The 17,164-nt window shown below is 44.1% G+C and overlaps 1 pseudogene; it reads right to left on the bottom strand.

The window, feature by feature from the left end:
- Nucleotides 1-13,793: 13,793 nt before the first annotated feature.
- On the bottom strand, nucleotides 13,794-14,215 carry LOC129479266 (cytochrome c oxidase subunit 7C, mitochondrial-like; annotated as a pseudogene).
- Between the last annotated feature and the right edge of the window lie 2,949 nt (nucleotides 14,216-17,164).

Genomic DNA, 17,164 nt, shown 5'->3' with positions numbered 1-17,164 from the left:
GTTTGCCTTCACGAGGAACCGCTGATTTGATTCCTGTGATTCCTGAAGTAGTACAACTCATTAATCTAATGTACATAATGGGAATAGAAGAATTGTATTACACTAGAGCTAAAAGAGACATCAGTAATCGTGTAGCTCAGCTTGTCATTTTTACAGAGTTGAATACTGAGGATCAGGGAGCTTAAATGACAACTAGGCAGTAAAAGAACTCATGGGGTAACCTGGTCTTCTCATTACCAATTTAGAACTTATTTTAAAATAACTGGTGTTTGATGACTTTTGCGTTAGAGGTCTTTGTTATTCTAGAAGAGTGAAAATTACTGAAGTGTTAAAATACAAAGCTCTTTATTTTCTTTTCTTTTTTCTTTCCTTCTTTCGTTCATTCATTTCTTTTTTTTGGCAGAGTTTCACTCTGTTACCCAGGCTGGAGTGCAATGGCACGATCTCGGCTCACTGCAACCTCTGCCTCCTGGGTTCAAGCGATTCTCCTGCCTCAGCCTCCTGAGTAGCTGGGATTACAGGTGTGTGCCACCATGCCTGGCTAATTCTGTATTTTTAGTAGAGATGGGGTTTCTCCATGTTGGTCAGGCTGGTCTCGAACTCCTAATCTCAGGAGATCCGCCCTCCTCGTCCTCCCAAAGTGCTGGGATTACAGGCGTGAGTCAATGGGCCTGGCCCTATAAAACACTTTCAATCTTTGTCAAGACAGAGCAACAGGTTTATTTTTATGCTATTAGCATTATAAAGCTGAGCAAAATATATGAACGTGTATTGTTAGGCATTGGAAAGTAGACATCACAGGACTGCAATCCTTGAAAGAAAGCACACAAAGTGAGGTCCATTTTCATGCTGTCTTTTTTTTTTTTTTTTTGAGATGGAGTCTCCTTCTGTTGTCCAGGCTGGAGTGCAATGGTGTGATCTCAGCTCACTGCAACCTCTGCTTCCCAGTTTCAAGCGATTCTCCTGCCTCAGCCTCCTGAGTAGCTGGGATTACAGGTGCACATCACCACGCCCAGCTAATTTTTAGTAGAGATGAGATTTCACCATGTTGACCATGGTTGGTCAGAGTGGTCTCGAACTCTTGACCTCAGGTGATCCACCCACCTTGGCCTCCCAAAGCGCTGGGATTACAGACATGAGCCGCCATGCCCAGCCTGTATTTTGTTTTTTTGAGACAGGGTCTTGCTCTGTCACCCAGTCTGTAGTGCAGTGGTGCGATCATGGCTCACTGAAGCCTCGACTTCCTGGACTTAAGTGATCCTCCTACCTCAGCCTCCTGAGTAGCTGAGACCGCAGACATGTGCCACCATGCCCAGCAAATTTTTTATTTTTTGTAGAGATGGGATGTCACCATGTTGCCTCAGCCTCTCAAAGTGCTGGGATTACAGGCATGAGCCACCATGCCTAACCAATACTGACTTTTTGCTTGAGACATTTTCCAAACTGTAGGGAAATGGAGTCCAACCAGATAATTGAAGTCTTGCCTGGTGGAGAAAATGAAGACAGAAAGGGTAGCTAAGACTGCTTGAACTTGCAAGTTTGATACCAGAGAGAAGGCAATTGAAGAGAAACAATCAGAAATCTGTATAGGAGCTTCCTTCAGGTCCTTGGCAAGATCTTTAGTTGCGTATTTATTGACTGAGACTCTGCAAAGTCTAGCTGAGAACAGCTTCTAGGGGACTGAGAGGTAAACAGTGATTTTAGAAGTTTGATCCGTTAGGGAGATGTTGGAGTTCTGATTCAACTAAAGCAGAGCGGAACATTTATTTGAGACCCAAAACAACACTCAGCTTAGGGGAAATCACTATGTCCTAGGAATAAGGGACATGATGTAGGGCTGAGAGCAAAGATGAAATAGAACTGCCTTAAGAAAGCCAAATCCCAAGGCTTGACAGGATCAATATGACATGTTAGTAATTTAACTGCTTATCAGAAAAAAATCACAGTTTTTAGAGAAAAACAAAATCAAGAGTCTCTACAACATATCATTCAAAATGTTCAGTGTATGTCTTTGTTCATTTGTTCTGCTATAACAAAATACCCAAGACTGGGTAATTTATAAAAAAACAGAAATTTATTTTCTCACAGTTCTAGAAGCTGGGAAGGCCAAGATCGAGGCAATAGCAGGTTCAGTGTCCGCTGAGATTCCATTCCTCATGCTGTGCCTCCTTGCTGTGTCCTCACGTAGTAGCAGATGGAAGGGCAAGAAAGGAACTGGGGGCCGGGCGTAGTGGCTCATGCTTCTAATCCCAACACTTTGGGAAGCTGAGGCAGGCAGATCACCTGAGGTCAGGAGTTCAAGACTAGCCTGGCCAACATGGTGAAACCCTGTCTCTACTAAAAATACAAAAATTGGCTGGGCGTGGTGGCAGGCACCTGCAATTCCAGCTATTCGGGAGGCTGAAGAAGGAGAATCCCTTGAACCCGGGGGCGGAGGTTGTAGTGAGCCGAGATTGCACCACTGCACTCCAACCTGGGCAGCAGAGTGAGACTGTCTCAATTAAAATAAAAAAAAAAGAAATATGTCTAAGAGTTTTCTTTTTTCTTTACAAAGATTGATTGCCGGCCGGCTGTAGTGGCTTAAGCCTGTAATCTTGAGGCAGCCCTCGCTTGCTCTCGGGGGCCTCCTCTGCCTGGGCGCCCACTGTGGCGGCGCTTGAGGAGTCCTTCAGCCCGCCGCTGCACTGTGGAACCCCCTTCCTGGGATAGCCAAGGCCGGAGCCGGCTCCCTCAGCTTGCGGGGAGGTGTGGAGGGAGAGGCACGGGAGGGAACCCGGGCTGTGTGCGGCGCTTGCGGGCCAGCTAGAATTCCAGGTGGGCGTGGGCTTGGCGGGCCTCACACTCGGAGCCGCCGGCCGGCCCCGCCGGCCTGGGCAGTGAGGGGCTTAGCACCTGGGCCAGCAGCTGCGGAGGGCGCGCAAGGTCCCCCAGCAGTGCCCGCCCACTAGCGCTGCGCTCGATTTCTCGCTGGGCCTTAGCTGCCTCCCCGCGGGGCCCGGCAAAGGACCTGCAGCCCGCCATGCCTGAGCCTCCCCCCGCCCTCACCGTGGGCTCCTGTGCCGCTGTTGTCTCCCTGACGAGCGCCGCCCCCTGCTCCACAGCGCCTGGTCCCATCGACCACCCAAGGGCTGAGGAGTGCGCGTGCAAGGCACGGGACTGGCAGGCAGCTCCACCTGCTGCCCGGTGCCACATTCACTGGGTGAAGCCAGCTGGGTTCCTGAGTCTAGTGGAGACTTGGAGCGCCTTTATGTCTAGCTAAGGGATTGTGAATACACCAATCAGCACTCTGTGTCTAGCTCAAGGTTTGTAAATGCACCAATCAGTGCTCTGTGTCTAGCTGATCTGGTGGGAACTTGGAGAATCTTTATGTCTAGCTAAGGGATTGTAAACACACCAATCAGCACCCTCTCAAAACAGACCAATCAGCTCTCTGTAAAACAGACCAATCGGCTCTCTGTAAAATGGACCAGTCAGCAGGATGTGGGTGGGGCCAGATAAGATAATAAAAGCAGGCTGCCTGAGCCAACCAGAGTAACGCGCTGGAGTTCCGTTGAGCAGTTGGGGGAGCATTGTTGTTTTGCTCTTTGCAGTAACTCTTGCTGCTGGTCAGTCTTCGGGTCTACACTGTCTCTGTGAGGTGTGACACTCACCACGAAGGTCTGCAGCTTCACCCCTTAAGCCAGCGACACCACGAACCCACACTGAAGGAAGAAACTCCGAACACATCCGAACGTCAGAAGGAACGAATTTCAGACACGCCGCCTTTAAGAACTGTAACACTCACCGCGAGGGTCGGCGGCTTCATTCTTGAAGTCAGTGAGACCAAGAACCCACCCATTCTGGACGCAGTCTCAGCACTTTGGGAGACCAAGGTGGGTGAATCATTTGAGGTCAGGAACTTGAGACCAGCCAGGCCAACATGGCGAAACCTCGTTTCTACTAAAAATGCAAAAATTAGTCCAGGGTGGGGGTGCAGGCCTGTAATTCCAGCTACTCGAGAGGCTGAGGCAGGAGAATCGCTTGACCCAGGGGTCAGAGGTTGCAGTGAGCCGAGATCGCACCACGGCACTCCAACCTGGGCAACAAGAGGGAGACTCCGTCTCAAAAAAAAAAAAAAAAAAAAAAAAATTAATTGCCGTGTGGTCGGGGTGGTTTTTTTTTGTTTTTAAAGAAGAGTTTTTAGCTGGTTGAGGTAGCTCACATCTGTAATCCTAGCATTTTGGGAGACAGGTACGTGGATGGCGTGTGCTTAGGAATTTGAGACCAGCCTGGGCAACATGGTGAAAACCTGTCTCTACTAAAAATACAAAAATTAGCTGGGCACCGTGACACATGCCTGTAGTTCCAGCTACTCAGGGAAGCTGAGGCAGGAAGATCACTTGAGCAGGGGAGACAGGCTATAGTGAGCCAAGATCGTGCCACCATACTCCAGCCTGGGCGACGGTGCCAGACCTTGTCTTAAAAAAAAGAAATACAATAAATAAAAACGAGATTTTGTGAGATTGTGATGGGTGGTAAGGCAGTGGAAAACAATATTACGTGCATTTGGGAGAATAGCCTTGATTTTGCTGAAAATCTGGATGACTGATAATGAAATAGGAAGGAACAGCAATATTTGAGCAAAAAATCTTCAGAAGAAATATCTTCTTTTTGATTCACAAGAATTTATAAGCAGTTTTCGTAGACAACTTCGACTTGTGTTGAATGTTCAACTTATTTCAGACCAGAAGGACAGAGTGAAAAAAAAAATTTTTTTTAAAGAAAGCCGGGCGTGGTGGTTCACACTTGTTATCCCAGCAGTTTGGGAGGCTGAGGCAGGCAGATCACCTGAGGTCAGGAGTTCGAGAACAGCCTGGCCAACATGGTGAAACCCTGTTTCTAGTAACAATGCAAAAATTAGCCGGGCCTGGTGGCACGCACCTGTAATCCCAGCTACTCAAGAGACTGAGGCCAGAGAATCGCTTGAACCTGGGAGGCAGAGATTGCAGTGAGCCAAGACCATCCTGGGCGAGTGAGACTTTGTCTTAAAAAATAATAATAATAATTTGATTATTATTACCTATCAAATCTGAGCTTTAAACCTTTTGATTGTGTAAGAAACCTGAAGAGGCATAAAGAAAAATTATTCATAGTTCTGTTTTCAGATATAGTGAGTTGATTAGTTAGCATTTTTAGTAAAAATGGTCCATAATACAGATTTTGCCTTTCCCTAAAAAATAAAGTTGCTTTCTAATCAGAAAGGAAACAGAAAATTTCTGTTGGAAAGCTTTTTATTCTGATTGCTATTGGAGTTGGGGAGATTTACTGTTATTGGAATAAGCACATTACCCAATGAGGGAATAAAATCCACATTATTAATTATTTCAAGACAGAAAACATCTTGAATCGTGGAAACTCTTAATTCATGGGTCTTAATCTTTCTCCTGGTTCTAAGGGCTGATAGCTCATCCTGCAGAATTATGCCCCTGTGCCCTTGGAATGCTCCGTAATTAATTAATAATGTATGCCTGGTGAGGTGATAGGCAGAGCAGGGGTGGGCATTCATCCCATGCTGGGATTGCTTTGGTGGCTTAAATAGGGAGGTTTTTTGCTGGAAAGGTCCTTGGGGTGGGGAGGCCCAGAGGCCGAAGGGCAGAGGCTCAAAGGGTGGTCACGGGTGGGCGGCTTCTTTTGTCTCGGGGTCTTCAGTGTGACAGGGTCTCTCACGAGTGGATCAGATGGAATTTCACAGCCTCTGACTGTTCTTTGGATTGTGTAGAATCAGAAACATTTCATAATGTGAGTCCTTGAGAACAGGCCTTTATTTGGGCACAGAAAAATTAGCATGCAGTTGAGAAATAGATTTGAAACACATGAGCGGGACTGCTTCGCTTTGCTTTTCTTCTGGTTCTTGGGCCGCTTCCATTTTAGTTTCAGTAAATGAGGAATTTCTTAATGAGTTATGTGGTATTTACTGAAGGTTGTAATTCTGGCAAATGCTAAATAGAAAGTTTTTTTTTTTTTTTTTTTTTCCTCCTCCTCTGCCTTCCCTGATCCATAGTCTTATTTGGAGAGTTCTCAAATTGTTTGCCAAAACCAGTGACATAACTGGCTCCTTCCGACAGGCACCTGCCAAACCTGCACAGATTCCTACAGCAGCCAGTTCGCCCTGTCTCGAGGCGTCAGAGGAACACGAGCTTCTCTGATGGAAGAGCCTTGTTGTAGAAGGGAGTGAAGCCTAGGTGAGCTAGGTCATTTGGCCTAACTTCTTATCTATAGCAGACTAGTACCTTGATATGTGAGTAGAGGGTAATCTTTCTAAAATGCAAAAATGGCTTCATTGTTTTATTAAACGTTATAATGCTCACTGAAAAATGTTCTGTAAATATAACAAATAATGAAGAAGAAAGTAAAACACACAAAAAACAAGCACCCCACTCCCAACTTCACCATCTCTGTTCAGGGTTCTGCAAGGTTTTGCTGTACATGTAGAGGTCATAAAATATTTTATTTTTATTTTTACTGTTTTTGAGACAGGGTCTCACTTTATGGCCCAGGCTGGAGTGCAGTGGCATGATCACGGCTCACTGCAGCCTCGACCTCCCAGGCTCAAGAGATCCTCCCACCTCAGCCTTGCAAATAGCTGGGACCACAGGTGCATGCCACCACGCCCAGCTAATTTTTTGTATTTATTTGTAGAGACAGTTTCTCCATGTAGCCCACGATGGTCTGTAACTCTGGATCTCAAGCAATTCTCTCGCCTTGGTGAGCCACCACACCTGGGTAAGGTTGTTAATATTTTAGTCTTTGCTAAAATAGGCCAGATGGTCTCTATCACAACTCAGCTCTGCAGCTGTAGTGTGAAAGCAATCATGGACAACATGTAAACAAAGAGGCGTGGCTGTTTCAATAAAACTTTATTAGGGCTAGATTTTTGTATGCAGGCCATAGTTTGCAGACCCCTGATCTGAAGTTACCCTCATTTATATCAGGTGCTCATCATTTCTAAATCTTTTTTCCCTCCTCATGTCTTTGTGGACACTCATAGAGAAAAAAATTGAGAAATAATTTTATATAAATGAAAGCACTTCTTTTTCATAAACCACGAAGGAGACTGAAGCACTTTTATAAAAATGGAAGCTATATTTAAAAATATTTTAAATTCAATTTTACTGGAATTTAACTGAAGAAAGTGAACTGAAATGAGACTGCAGGAACTGCTGAAATTCAGACCCGTATTTCTTTAACACTGGTGATAATAGTTCCTAAAATATTCTGATAAAATTAAGAAGAAAAGAGATGATGAAAAGATTAGGGACTCTTTTGCTTGTTAAAATTCTGGTTTTCAATTTTGGATGCAGCAGTTGAGTTTGTACTGTGACAAATCAGGAAATATGCATCCTTTCATTTCTCATGCCTCCTCTGAAGTCTCATTACTGATGCGATTGTTTTTAAATGGTCAAGGCTGACTATTTACACTCTCTTCTGTAACCACAGTTACTTGAGTCCGTTGGTCTTAGATGTTTAAACAGACAGGCAAATGCCCATCACCGATTCTTATAGCAAGGCTTCTCCATTTATTTATTCATTTGAGATGGAGTCTCACTCTGTCACCCATGCTGGAGTGCAGTGGCATGATCTTGGCTCACTGTAACCTCTACCTCACAGGTTCAAGTGATTCTCCTGCCTCAGCTTCCCGAGTAGCTGGGACTACAGGTGCACTCCACACCCTGCTAATTTTTGTACTTTTAGTAGAGACGTGGTTTCACTGTATTGGCCAAGCTGGTCTTGAACTCCTGACTTCAGGTGATCCGCCCACCCTTGGTCCCCCCAAAGTACTGGGATTACAGGTGTGAGCCTCCACATCCGGCTCCATTCCTGTGTGTGTGTGTGTGTGTGTTTGAGACGGAGTCTTGCTCTGCCTCCCAGACTGGAGTGCAGTGGTATAATCATGGCTCATTTGCAGCGTCAACCCCCCGGACTCAGGTGATCCTTGCACCTCCATCTGGTTCAAGGATCACAGGCATGTGCCACCACACTGAGCTAATTTTTGTATTTTTTGTGGAGAAGGGGTTTCACCATGTTGCTAGGCTGGTCTCAAACTCCTGGGCTCAAGCAATCTACCCGCCTCAGCCTTCCAGAATGCTGGTATTATAGGCGTATTATATTCTGATGGAATGGTGCCCGGCCCATTCCCTGTGTGTGTGTGTGTGTGTTTTTCAAATATTGATTCCTCTCTTAATCAGCTGGATTTCATTACCTAGTAACTTTTTCAAGAACAACTTATGGGTGTTTTATTTTAGGATTTTCCTCTTAGCTTTATTCTAGATAAGGAGAACTTGTCTAGTTGTAAAATTCCTAGGCCACACTTTCTATCAAGTGTTATATCATTTTAACATCACAGAGTCTCCATTCAGTTTTAGACTGATTGGGTTTTGTGGTCCCACTTTCCCATCTCCCCAGTAATGTGTGGCTGCTACGTTTCTTCTGTTCTTTTGCCTTAGGAAAGGTCCATCTTTGAATTCATGCTGGTGGGATTACTTGGCTGTGTATGTTAGAATTGGGGTCATCTCTTTTCCTAGAACCTCTTTGCCTTTTACCACTGGGTATTGTTTGGGGAAGCCTGAGCACAGCTTTTTTCACCCCTTACGGGTCCCTTCTTTTTCTTCCCAGATGCAGTAAGGAACCTTTCTTCATTGTTGGAATTTAATTTCTTCTTGAGAACGTGTGACATTATTAATCACTTATCAGTTTGTGTTATTCCTTTTTTTTTTTTTTTTTTTTAGACGGAGTCTTGCTCTGTTGATGCCCACTCACTGCAGCCTCTGTTTCCTGGATTCAGGCAATTCTCTTGCCTTAGCCTCCCAAGTAGCTTGGATGCTTGGATCACAGGCGTGCACCACCACACCCAGCTAATTTTTTTTTTTTTTTGTATTTTTAGAGGAGACAGGGTTTCCCCATGTTGGCCAGGCTGGTCTCAAACTCCCGCCCTCAGGTAATCTTCCCACCTTGGCCTCCCAGAGTGCTGGGATTACAGGCGTGAGCCACCACGCCTGGCCCGGTTTGTGTTATTCTTCACGTTTAGTTCTCCCTTCATGCTACGGGAATCTTCTATTTTGTTTATTACTATGTTCTTATTCCATTTATCGAGTTCTTTATCTTAAGGACACCCATTTTTGTCTGTTCCTGTATAATACTCTCAATTGCTTTTATAGTTTTGCTTCCCTTTGCTGTGATAGACTCAAGCCTTTATTGTAACTTTGATTTTTGTTGCTCTCTTCTCACCATTCCTACTCCTTATTTCTATAATGATGTTGTTTTGATCCCTGTTTTGTTTCCTTAGTTTCACCTTCCTCCCTTTCATTTCCCTTCATCACTTTTCACTTTGACTTTATTGTTTTATAAAATTCATGTTTTCTTTAAATTCTGTTGTAGTGGGAAACACAGGTAATTAGCCTTCTTTTCCTCTGGTTATATTTTCTTTTCTTTTAATTTTTCTCTTCAATTATGTTGTCTGCCTCTCCCTCCCTCCTTCCCTCTCTCTCTTTTTCTTGTGTTTTCATGCGGCTTAGCCCCGGTGCCGTTTCTTTTTATCTTGATCACGCTTGGCATAAACCACTCTGTTCATTTTCTAGTGAATATAATATAGTATAAATGAATTCTCTCGAATTTGCTACCTTTTCTAAGATTTATTTGTTTTTCTCTCTGACTTGCAGAAGACTGAGTATTATTTTCTGTGTATTTTTGTGGCTTGTGTGTAACAAGGGGGTGGGGGTGTGTGGTTGGGGGTGGAGGAGAGCTCTGCTGATGTTCTGTAAAGCCTCCCTTGGAGGCCTTGACTTGTCCTATGCCAGGATTCTCTCTGCCTAGGAGTGTCCTATTCCCAAAGAGGACAGAAAACCCCAGAGTGGGTAACGCTTCCCTACTTACCCCTGATGGTTTTCTTGCCTCTCCTGGCGTCCTGCTATTTTATAGTGGCAGCCCAGTGCTTCTCCTCTTGAGGATATCCTCCCTCCCCTCCCCCGGGCTGCTATACCTCCATTCAATTTGCTTTTCTCCAAATTAGGCTGGGCGCAGTGGCTCACGCCTGTAATCCCAGCACTTTGGGAGGCTGAGGCGGGTGGATCACCTGAGGTCAAGAGTTCGAGATGAGCCTGGTCAACATGGTGAGACCCCTGTCTCTGCTAAAAACACAAAAATGAGCCGGGCGTGGGGGCAAGCACCTGTAATCCCAGCTACTTGGCAGGCTGAGGCAGGAGAATCACTTGAATCCAGGAGGCGGAGATTGCAGTGAGCCAAGATCGTGCCACTGAACTCCAGCCTGGGCCACAAGAGCACAACGTTGTCTCAAAACAAAACAACAAAAACAAATTAGCAGGTATAAGTGAGAATTTGAGACTTTTGTCTACGCTCTTTCTTTCTCTAATATTGCATATAAAAGATGGGGATTAAGTTAGGAACTTGTAATAGTTTTTGCGGTGGAGCAAACAACTGCAAAATCTCAGCGGCTTACAACACACATTGAGTTTCCTGCTCAGGAGTCTGCAGGTTAAGTTCCACTCTGTGGGGTATAGGCTGGGCTTGGCAGGGCCAGGCTGGACCCCGGCTTCAGATGGCTTCCAAGATGCTCCATGTCTCTGCTCTGGAGCCCAGAATGGAAGGGAGTTGTGACCTGCTGGGATCACAGGAGCACGAAAGGCCAAGTCCCATCACACAAGCACATTTAAAACCTCTGTGTGCATCACTAGCTTAATTCCAGTGGGAGGTAGAGCAGCGTCACATGGTGAGGGACAAGGATGTAAAATCCTAGATATAGGAGGAAGTAAAGAACTAGGAGCATTTTCCAACCGACCCCAGAGACTCCGTAAGTTTTTTGAGAATCTTCTGTTTCTTTCATTTTCAGCCACTTTTGAAATTTAGGGCAGGAAATTATATTACTTTGCCTTGGTTGGAATTTGGATAACATTTTCTTTTGATTTAAAATAAAGTATTTGTTTTAGTAAGAATTAGGAGATTGTCAACCTCTCATCTTTACCCAGAAGTCCTTTTATAGTCTCTGTAGAGGTTTTCTAAGCTTCTTTAGAAAGTAAACTCTGGTTTAAAAACAAAATTACAGATTACAAGAATTTCTTTATTACAAACCAAACCATCTGCTGCTGTAATTGGGACTCTAGTTCTGTGCTTCTTTCTGGGGATGCTCGAGCCCCAGTAAATGGTTTTGAGTCAGGTTTCTCCTGTTTCCTCTGGATGTCTTCTCTGTTTAAACTTTAAACAATCTAAAACATCCTTAAATGATGTTTTAAAATGAATACTAGACATTTGCATGGCATAAGTAAATTTGTATTAGATGGGGGAATAAAGTGAGGCTTTCAAAAATTTTATTTAATACTAGTTCACGAGAAAGGTGACAACTTCTGTGTGAACTTGGGTGCATGGATGGATTTGCCAACTGGTGGGCTCTACTGGTCATCAGTCCCCAGCCGGACTTTTCCATGGGGGGTGGCCAGGATCTGGGCTGGAGTTGCTGAAGGATCTGGTATCCGGTACAAGAAGTACATGGTGTACACATAATTGATATATTGCATGGCAAAGGAGCACATAGCATGTGCATTGAGGGTTGAGTGTCCTAGGGTGTGAGATTCTTGTTTAGGATCTGTGCAGGGAACAACTCTAATCTCCTGCCAAAGGTGAGAGACAGCAGCACCCTGGTGTAATTGGGTATAAGAAGTATCTAGGCTCTAGCTGCTCCATAGTCAGAGATATGTTGACAATGCTAATCCTATTTGTGTTATGAATTTCGTGTTTGTGTTTGTTTATTTATTAATTTATTTGAGATGGAGTCTTGCTCTGTCGCCCAGGCTGGAGTGCAGTGGCACGATCTCAGCTCACTGCAACCTCTGCCTCCCAGGTTTAAGTGATCCTCCTGTCTCAACCTCCCAAGTAGCTGGGATTACAGGCACACGCCTCCATGCCCAGATAATTTTTTGTATTTTAGTAGAGATGGGGTTTCACCATGTTGCCCAGGCTGGTCTCAAACTCCTGAGCTCAGGCAGTCTACCCACCTCGGCCTCCCAGAGTGCTAGGATTACAGGCATGAGCCACTGTGCCCAACCGAATTCACAGTTTTTAAAAAATTCCTTGTAGTCAGTGGGATTTCAGAAGAGAACAGAGATGCGTGCATTCATTCCGGCCACCATGTTGAACCAGACCATTCCTTTTATATTCCTCCTTCCTGTGCTTCCTTTTCTTAGAGTGTCTTTGATCTCTTCTCTGTTTAATCAAACCAGAATAATCTTTCACAGTGCAGTTAAAGTATTCCTCTCTTCCATTTACTGCCCACTCCTCATTTACAGAAACTTTGATTAAGCACTGGCTGTGTGCGAGTTAATGTGCTTGGCATTGAGGTGACCCAGATAGAAAGACACACAGCTCCTATTCTTGAGTCTAGATTACTGTTTAGAGGAGAGGCTGTTTAGGGAATGAGCATTTATTAGGCAGTTGGATCATGGAATTAATTGAGGTAAGTGACTGACAGCATGGGAGGATTGCTGCTTTGGTCAGAATGTTTATGTCCCCCCAAAATGCATATGTTGAAACCCTAACCTCCAATGTGATGGTATTGGGAGGTGATTAGGTCATGGGGGTGGAGCCCTCACGCATATAAGTTTCCTTATAAAGAGACTTCAGAGAGCTAGCTTGTTCCTTTCACTATGTGAGGACACAGTGAGAAGGCACCATCTGTGAACAAGGAAGAGGGCCCTCCTCAGATTCTGACCATGCCAGCACCCTGATCTGGGACCCTCACCACAGTGAGAAATAAATTTCTAATGTTTAATTTGTTACAGCAGCCTGAACTATCTAACCCGTGTCTGCCTGGAAGAGTCACAAAGACTTCCTGAAGGAAGTAGCATTTGGGTGAACCCTAAGAAGGTGTTTTAAGCAGAGAGACCAGCATGAAATAACAGGACTATGAGAGAAAGCATGAAACCTGGTTCATTCCCTAGCTCAGTGTTACAGAATGTCAAAGCCATTTCCTTCCTTTGCACTTCCACTGTCATTTTAAAATTTATTACTTTACCATTTCTATGTGTGAAACACCAAGGTTGCCAAGTCCTCTGGTCTGTTTCTTTAATATTCAAAACACAATCCTCCAAGTACATTTTCTAAGATTTTCACATCCCAGAGGCAAAAAAGGGTCTTGTCTGTCTTGTGTGCCCCAAGCATTGACCCAGTCCGGTCCTTTGTTTTTTCTGTCCCACAGCACTCTCTAGAGGATTGCTGTGTTATAGACTTTTACTGAAGGCTTGAGAACAGAGGGGCACATGGCTCAGTCTTGTCTTCTCTTTTTCTTGGGGCCTCTGCCCGCTGCCACATTGCAGGGGCTCATTCTCCCTTCTGTGTAACTTCTTTCCATTTCTTTTCTTCCCCGAGTTCCAAGTGCCCCCTATCCTTCCTTTTGAGTTTCTGGGGGAAACCAACCAAATTTAATTTCAGTTTTTCTTATTGAAATTGTTTCCGCCTGTGGGTTTCTACAGGATTGTCTTCCTCAATTAAGCAAATTATCCCCACCATCTTTTTGCTATGGACGTTATCAGCCTTCTCTGCCAAATATAAGCCCCCTGAGGTTGGGGAGCTTGCTTATTCATGTTTATATAACAAAGCATGATGTTTCACTCGTAGTCATGACTCCAATAAATCATTCTCCATGTATTGCTGAAGGCTCAGGGTTTTGCAAAAATCTGATTGCATTTAATTCCCAAATGGCAGTTTCTTCATCCTCTGTGCAAGTCCATTTGATTCTTTTTTTTTTTCATTCACATCATAAGTTTATTGACAAACATCTAGTATGGCATATGAGTTCTAGTTTGATCCACTTCCAGAGGCTGCACCTCTTAAAATGCTCTTCATATCTGTTAAATGGAGGAACTGAAACATCCTTATGTTTTAAGCAGTTGGTGTCTTACTACAAGGAAGGGTGTAGCAAATGCAGATCCAAAGTACAAACACATCTTAGCTAGTAACGACCACTTGTTTTCCACTGAAAATGGCAAATTCTTCCCAGGGCCCTCCTAACAGTGGCTCCTACGGACCACAGAGGTTGTGAACCTCCGGATGCTCTGGCCCAACATAGCGCTGCTGGAAGCTCTGGGAAAGGCGCAGAGACCGAGGACGGATGAAATGGCGGCACCTCACCAAGACCTTTTCTTCCACGACCTTGTTCCCCAGTGCGCAAGGACTGAAAGCTCCATTTGATTCTTAAGCAGCTCCTCATTGAGATTCTTCCGGTCAAAGACAAATGATGGTGGTAAATCCAGCAGGAGACCTGAGACTTCATCTGCTGGAGCCCTGGGCTTCCTTTTCCTGTAGCATCCACAATAGTCACAGGAGGCAGTTTAAGCATCTGCCCTCCTCCTACCATCAGGGGTGAATCTGCACTGGGCAAAGAAACTTCACCTATCAAGGGCCCACGCAGAGGTCAAGAGTCTCAAGTGAGATGGTGTTGAAGTTTTGTGTGCATGTGAGTGAGGCAGTGGTAAAGGGGTGGTCACTGGTGTGGATGCCCTTTTCCTCAGGGACTGAAAGGTTATGGGACCTTCACCTCTGCTATGTTTCTCTGTGGTATTTTGTTCTTACAAAAGGCTGGAGGGATTTTACATTTTCCTTTCACTAGTCATTGATCAGTGGCACCAGTATTCAATCTGGCCAGTTCTACAAAGGATCCTTTGGTCGACTGGGGTTGGCTGGTGGCTCTTCTCATGAAGAGTCCTAATGATAGTTTCTGGTTGTAAGTCCTAACAAGTTACATGGTGGGTAGAGTGGTCTCATTAACCATGTTTGTTATTGGTGGGTTTTTAAATCAATAATCGCCCATCCAAATGACATGGTAATAGTGATTACTTGTAGGCATTTTTCTGTTGAAGATAAAGTTTTATGTTGTCTTTTCCCTTCACATTAGCTGCTGTATGCATTTTGAAGAAAATAACTTTCTTAGAAATAGAACTTTTGATAAAATACTTGAATCACAAGCAGTAAGACAATTCTGAGTTATTTTCTTTCATTCCTATAGGATATATTTTAACTTCCTAGAAGGGGTTTAGATTTCTAAAGTCTAAATTTTTTCTTCTTCAGAGGCTAGAAAAATAAAACTTCTGTTTGCACAGCCATATGTTACCTAGATTTTTGAGAGCAAGCTGAAGATATGCTTAGTACGTAGGCATTCTTGTGGGAAGTGGTCCCCATGCCTGACTGTGTGTTCCCACTGTTCTTTGGACTGAGGAAGTTGACTTGAATTTCCCAGATGTGCTCAACTCTTGTAATCATCTGATGGGTTCTTCCTGACAGGTGCACAGACAAAACCAATTCACTGAGACTGTGGTATTGAAGTAAAGAAGAGATTAATTGATATGAAGTTGACCATGTGGAAAACTGGCATTATCACTCAAATCAGTCTCCCTGAAGGCTTGAAAGTTAGGATTTTTCAGGGATGGTTTGGTGGGAATGGGACTAGGGAATGGGTGTGGGTGCTGTTGATTGGTTGGGGAATGCAATTATAGGGGTGTGGAAAATGGTCCTTGTGCACTGAGTTTGCCTTGGGGTGGTAGGGGGTGGGCACACAGGACCCGTTGAGTCATGAGTCATGAATCCAGGTTGGGTCAGTCTGAAAATATCTCAAAAGACCAATTGTAGGTTCTACAATAGTGATGTTATCTATAGGAGCAATTGGGGAAGTCACAAATTTTGTGACCTCTGGCCACATAACTCCTAAGCAATAAGGAATTATCAAAACTATGCCTACATTTTAGCAAAAAACATTTTCTTATGTTTTTTCATTAGTCTTACAAGGACAATTTCACTCCCCGACAAAGAAGGAATCAGTTTTAGGGAGGGACTATTACCATCCTTTCTTCAAAGTTAAACTATGAACTAAATTCCTCCCTGGCTTACAGCCAGGAATGAGAGAAGACAGGCATCCTGTGAGGCTAGAGGCAAGATGGAGGAAGCCATGCTAGGCTTCTCTCACTGTCTTAATCTTTGCAAAAGCAGTTTCATGCTGGTGGGAGAAAACAGGTTTCTGGTTGAATTGGCACCTTTTCTCAACTGAGTTGAATGAAGTCTTCTTAATGTTGGCTTGCAGTCATGTAATGAGGCAATTTATTCAAGTAGTAAGCCAGCTTGAAAGTGGAAGAAATGATGTTAAATTATAGCAATATCTACACAACTTAAAATTTCCGTTTCATGAAATATTAGGTATATAAAATTTACTATGGAATAACTGGGAGATTCTCCTTCTCATGAGTTCTTTGTTTTGAGATAAATAATAGCAGTAGGAATAGAGAAGGCAGGAATTCATGCTGTGGTCTTAAGGCAGAATTTCTTTTTCTGGGCAACCTTAGTTTTTGCTCTTAAGGACTTCCTTGATTAGATGAGGCCCACCCACATCATTGAGGGTAATCTATACTTAAAGTCAACTAATTGCAGATGTTAACATCTACAAAACTATTAATTATGACAACACCGAGGCTAGTGTTTGATTGAATAACTGGGTACTACTGCCTCACCAAGCTACACATTAAGGTGAACATCACAGCAGATAAAGCTGGAGTTTTTGCAGGACACAGAAGGAAATGGAAAGGGGAGTCTGATCCCTGAGGTGGACTATCGAGATATGGTGAGGAGGCAGGAGGGGAATTGAGTACATTGACATTGGACTGATAATTCTGAGACTGGAGAGAAATGAAAAAAATCTACTCATCTGGATGTATAAGTCAATTAACGTTATCTATTAATTTAATTGTTTTCTATTAAAAAAAATCCACGCATTTCTAAGACAAAGGCAGGTAGTTCTTTGGGGGACTGGGATGGCCACAGCTCTGAGCTGTAAAATCTGAATGTTTTTGGGAGGCTGAGGTGGGCAGATCACATGAGGTCAGGAGTTTGAGACCAGCCTGGCCAACATGGTGAAACCCCATCTCTACTAAAAATACAAAATTAGCCAGGTGTGGTGGCACATGCCTGTAATCCCAGCTACTCAGGAGGCTGAGGCAGGAGAATCGCTTGAACCTGGGAGGCAGAGGTTGCAGCGAGCTGAGATCTTGCCATTATATTCCAGCCTGGGGGACAGAGTGAGACTGTCTCCAAAAAAAAAAAAAATCTGAATGGTAAAATGTACTTGGCTGGAAAACTG

Source organism: Symphalangus syndactylus, chromosome 3 (assembly GCF_028878055.3).
Source record: "Symphalangus syndactylus isolate Jambi chromosome 3, NHGRI_mSymSyn1-v2.1_pri, whole genome shotgun sequence".
Classification (NCBI taxonomy): Eukaryota; Metazoa; Chordata; class Mammalia; order Primates; family Hylobatidae; genus Symphalangus; species Symphalangus syndactylus.
The sequence above is the reverse complement of the archived record's forward strand: the minus strand, read 5'-3'. Positions and strand labels throughout refer to the sequence as shown.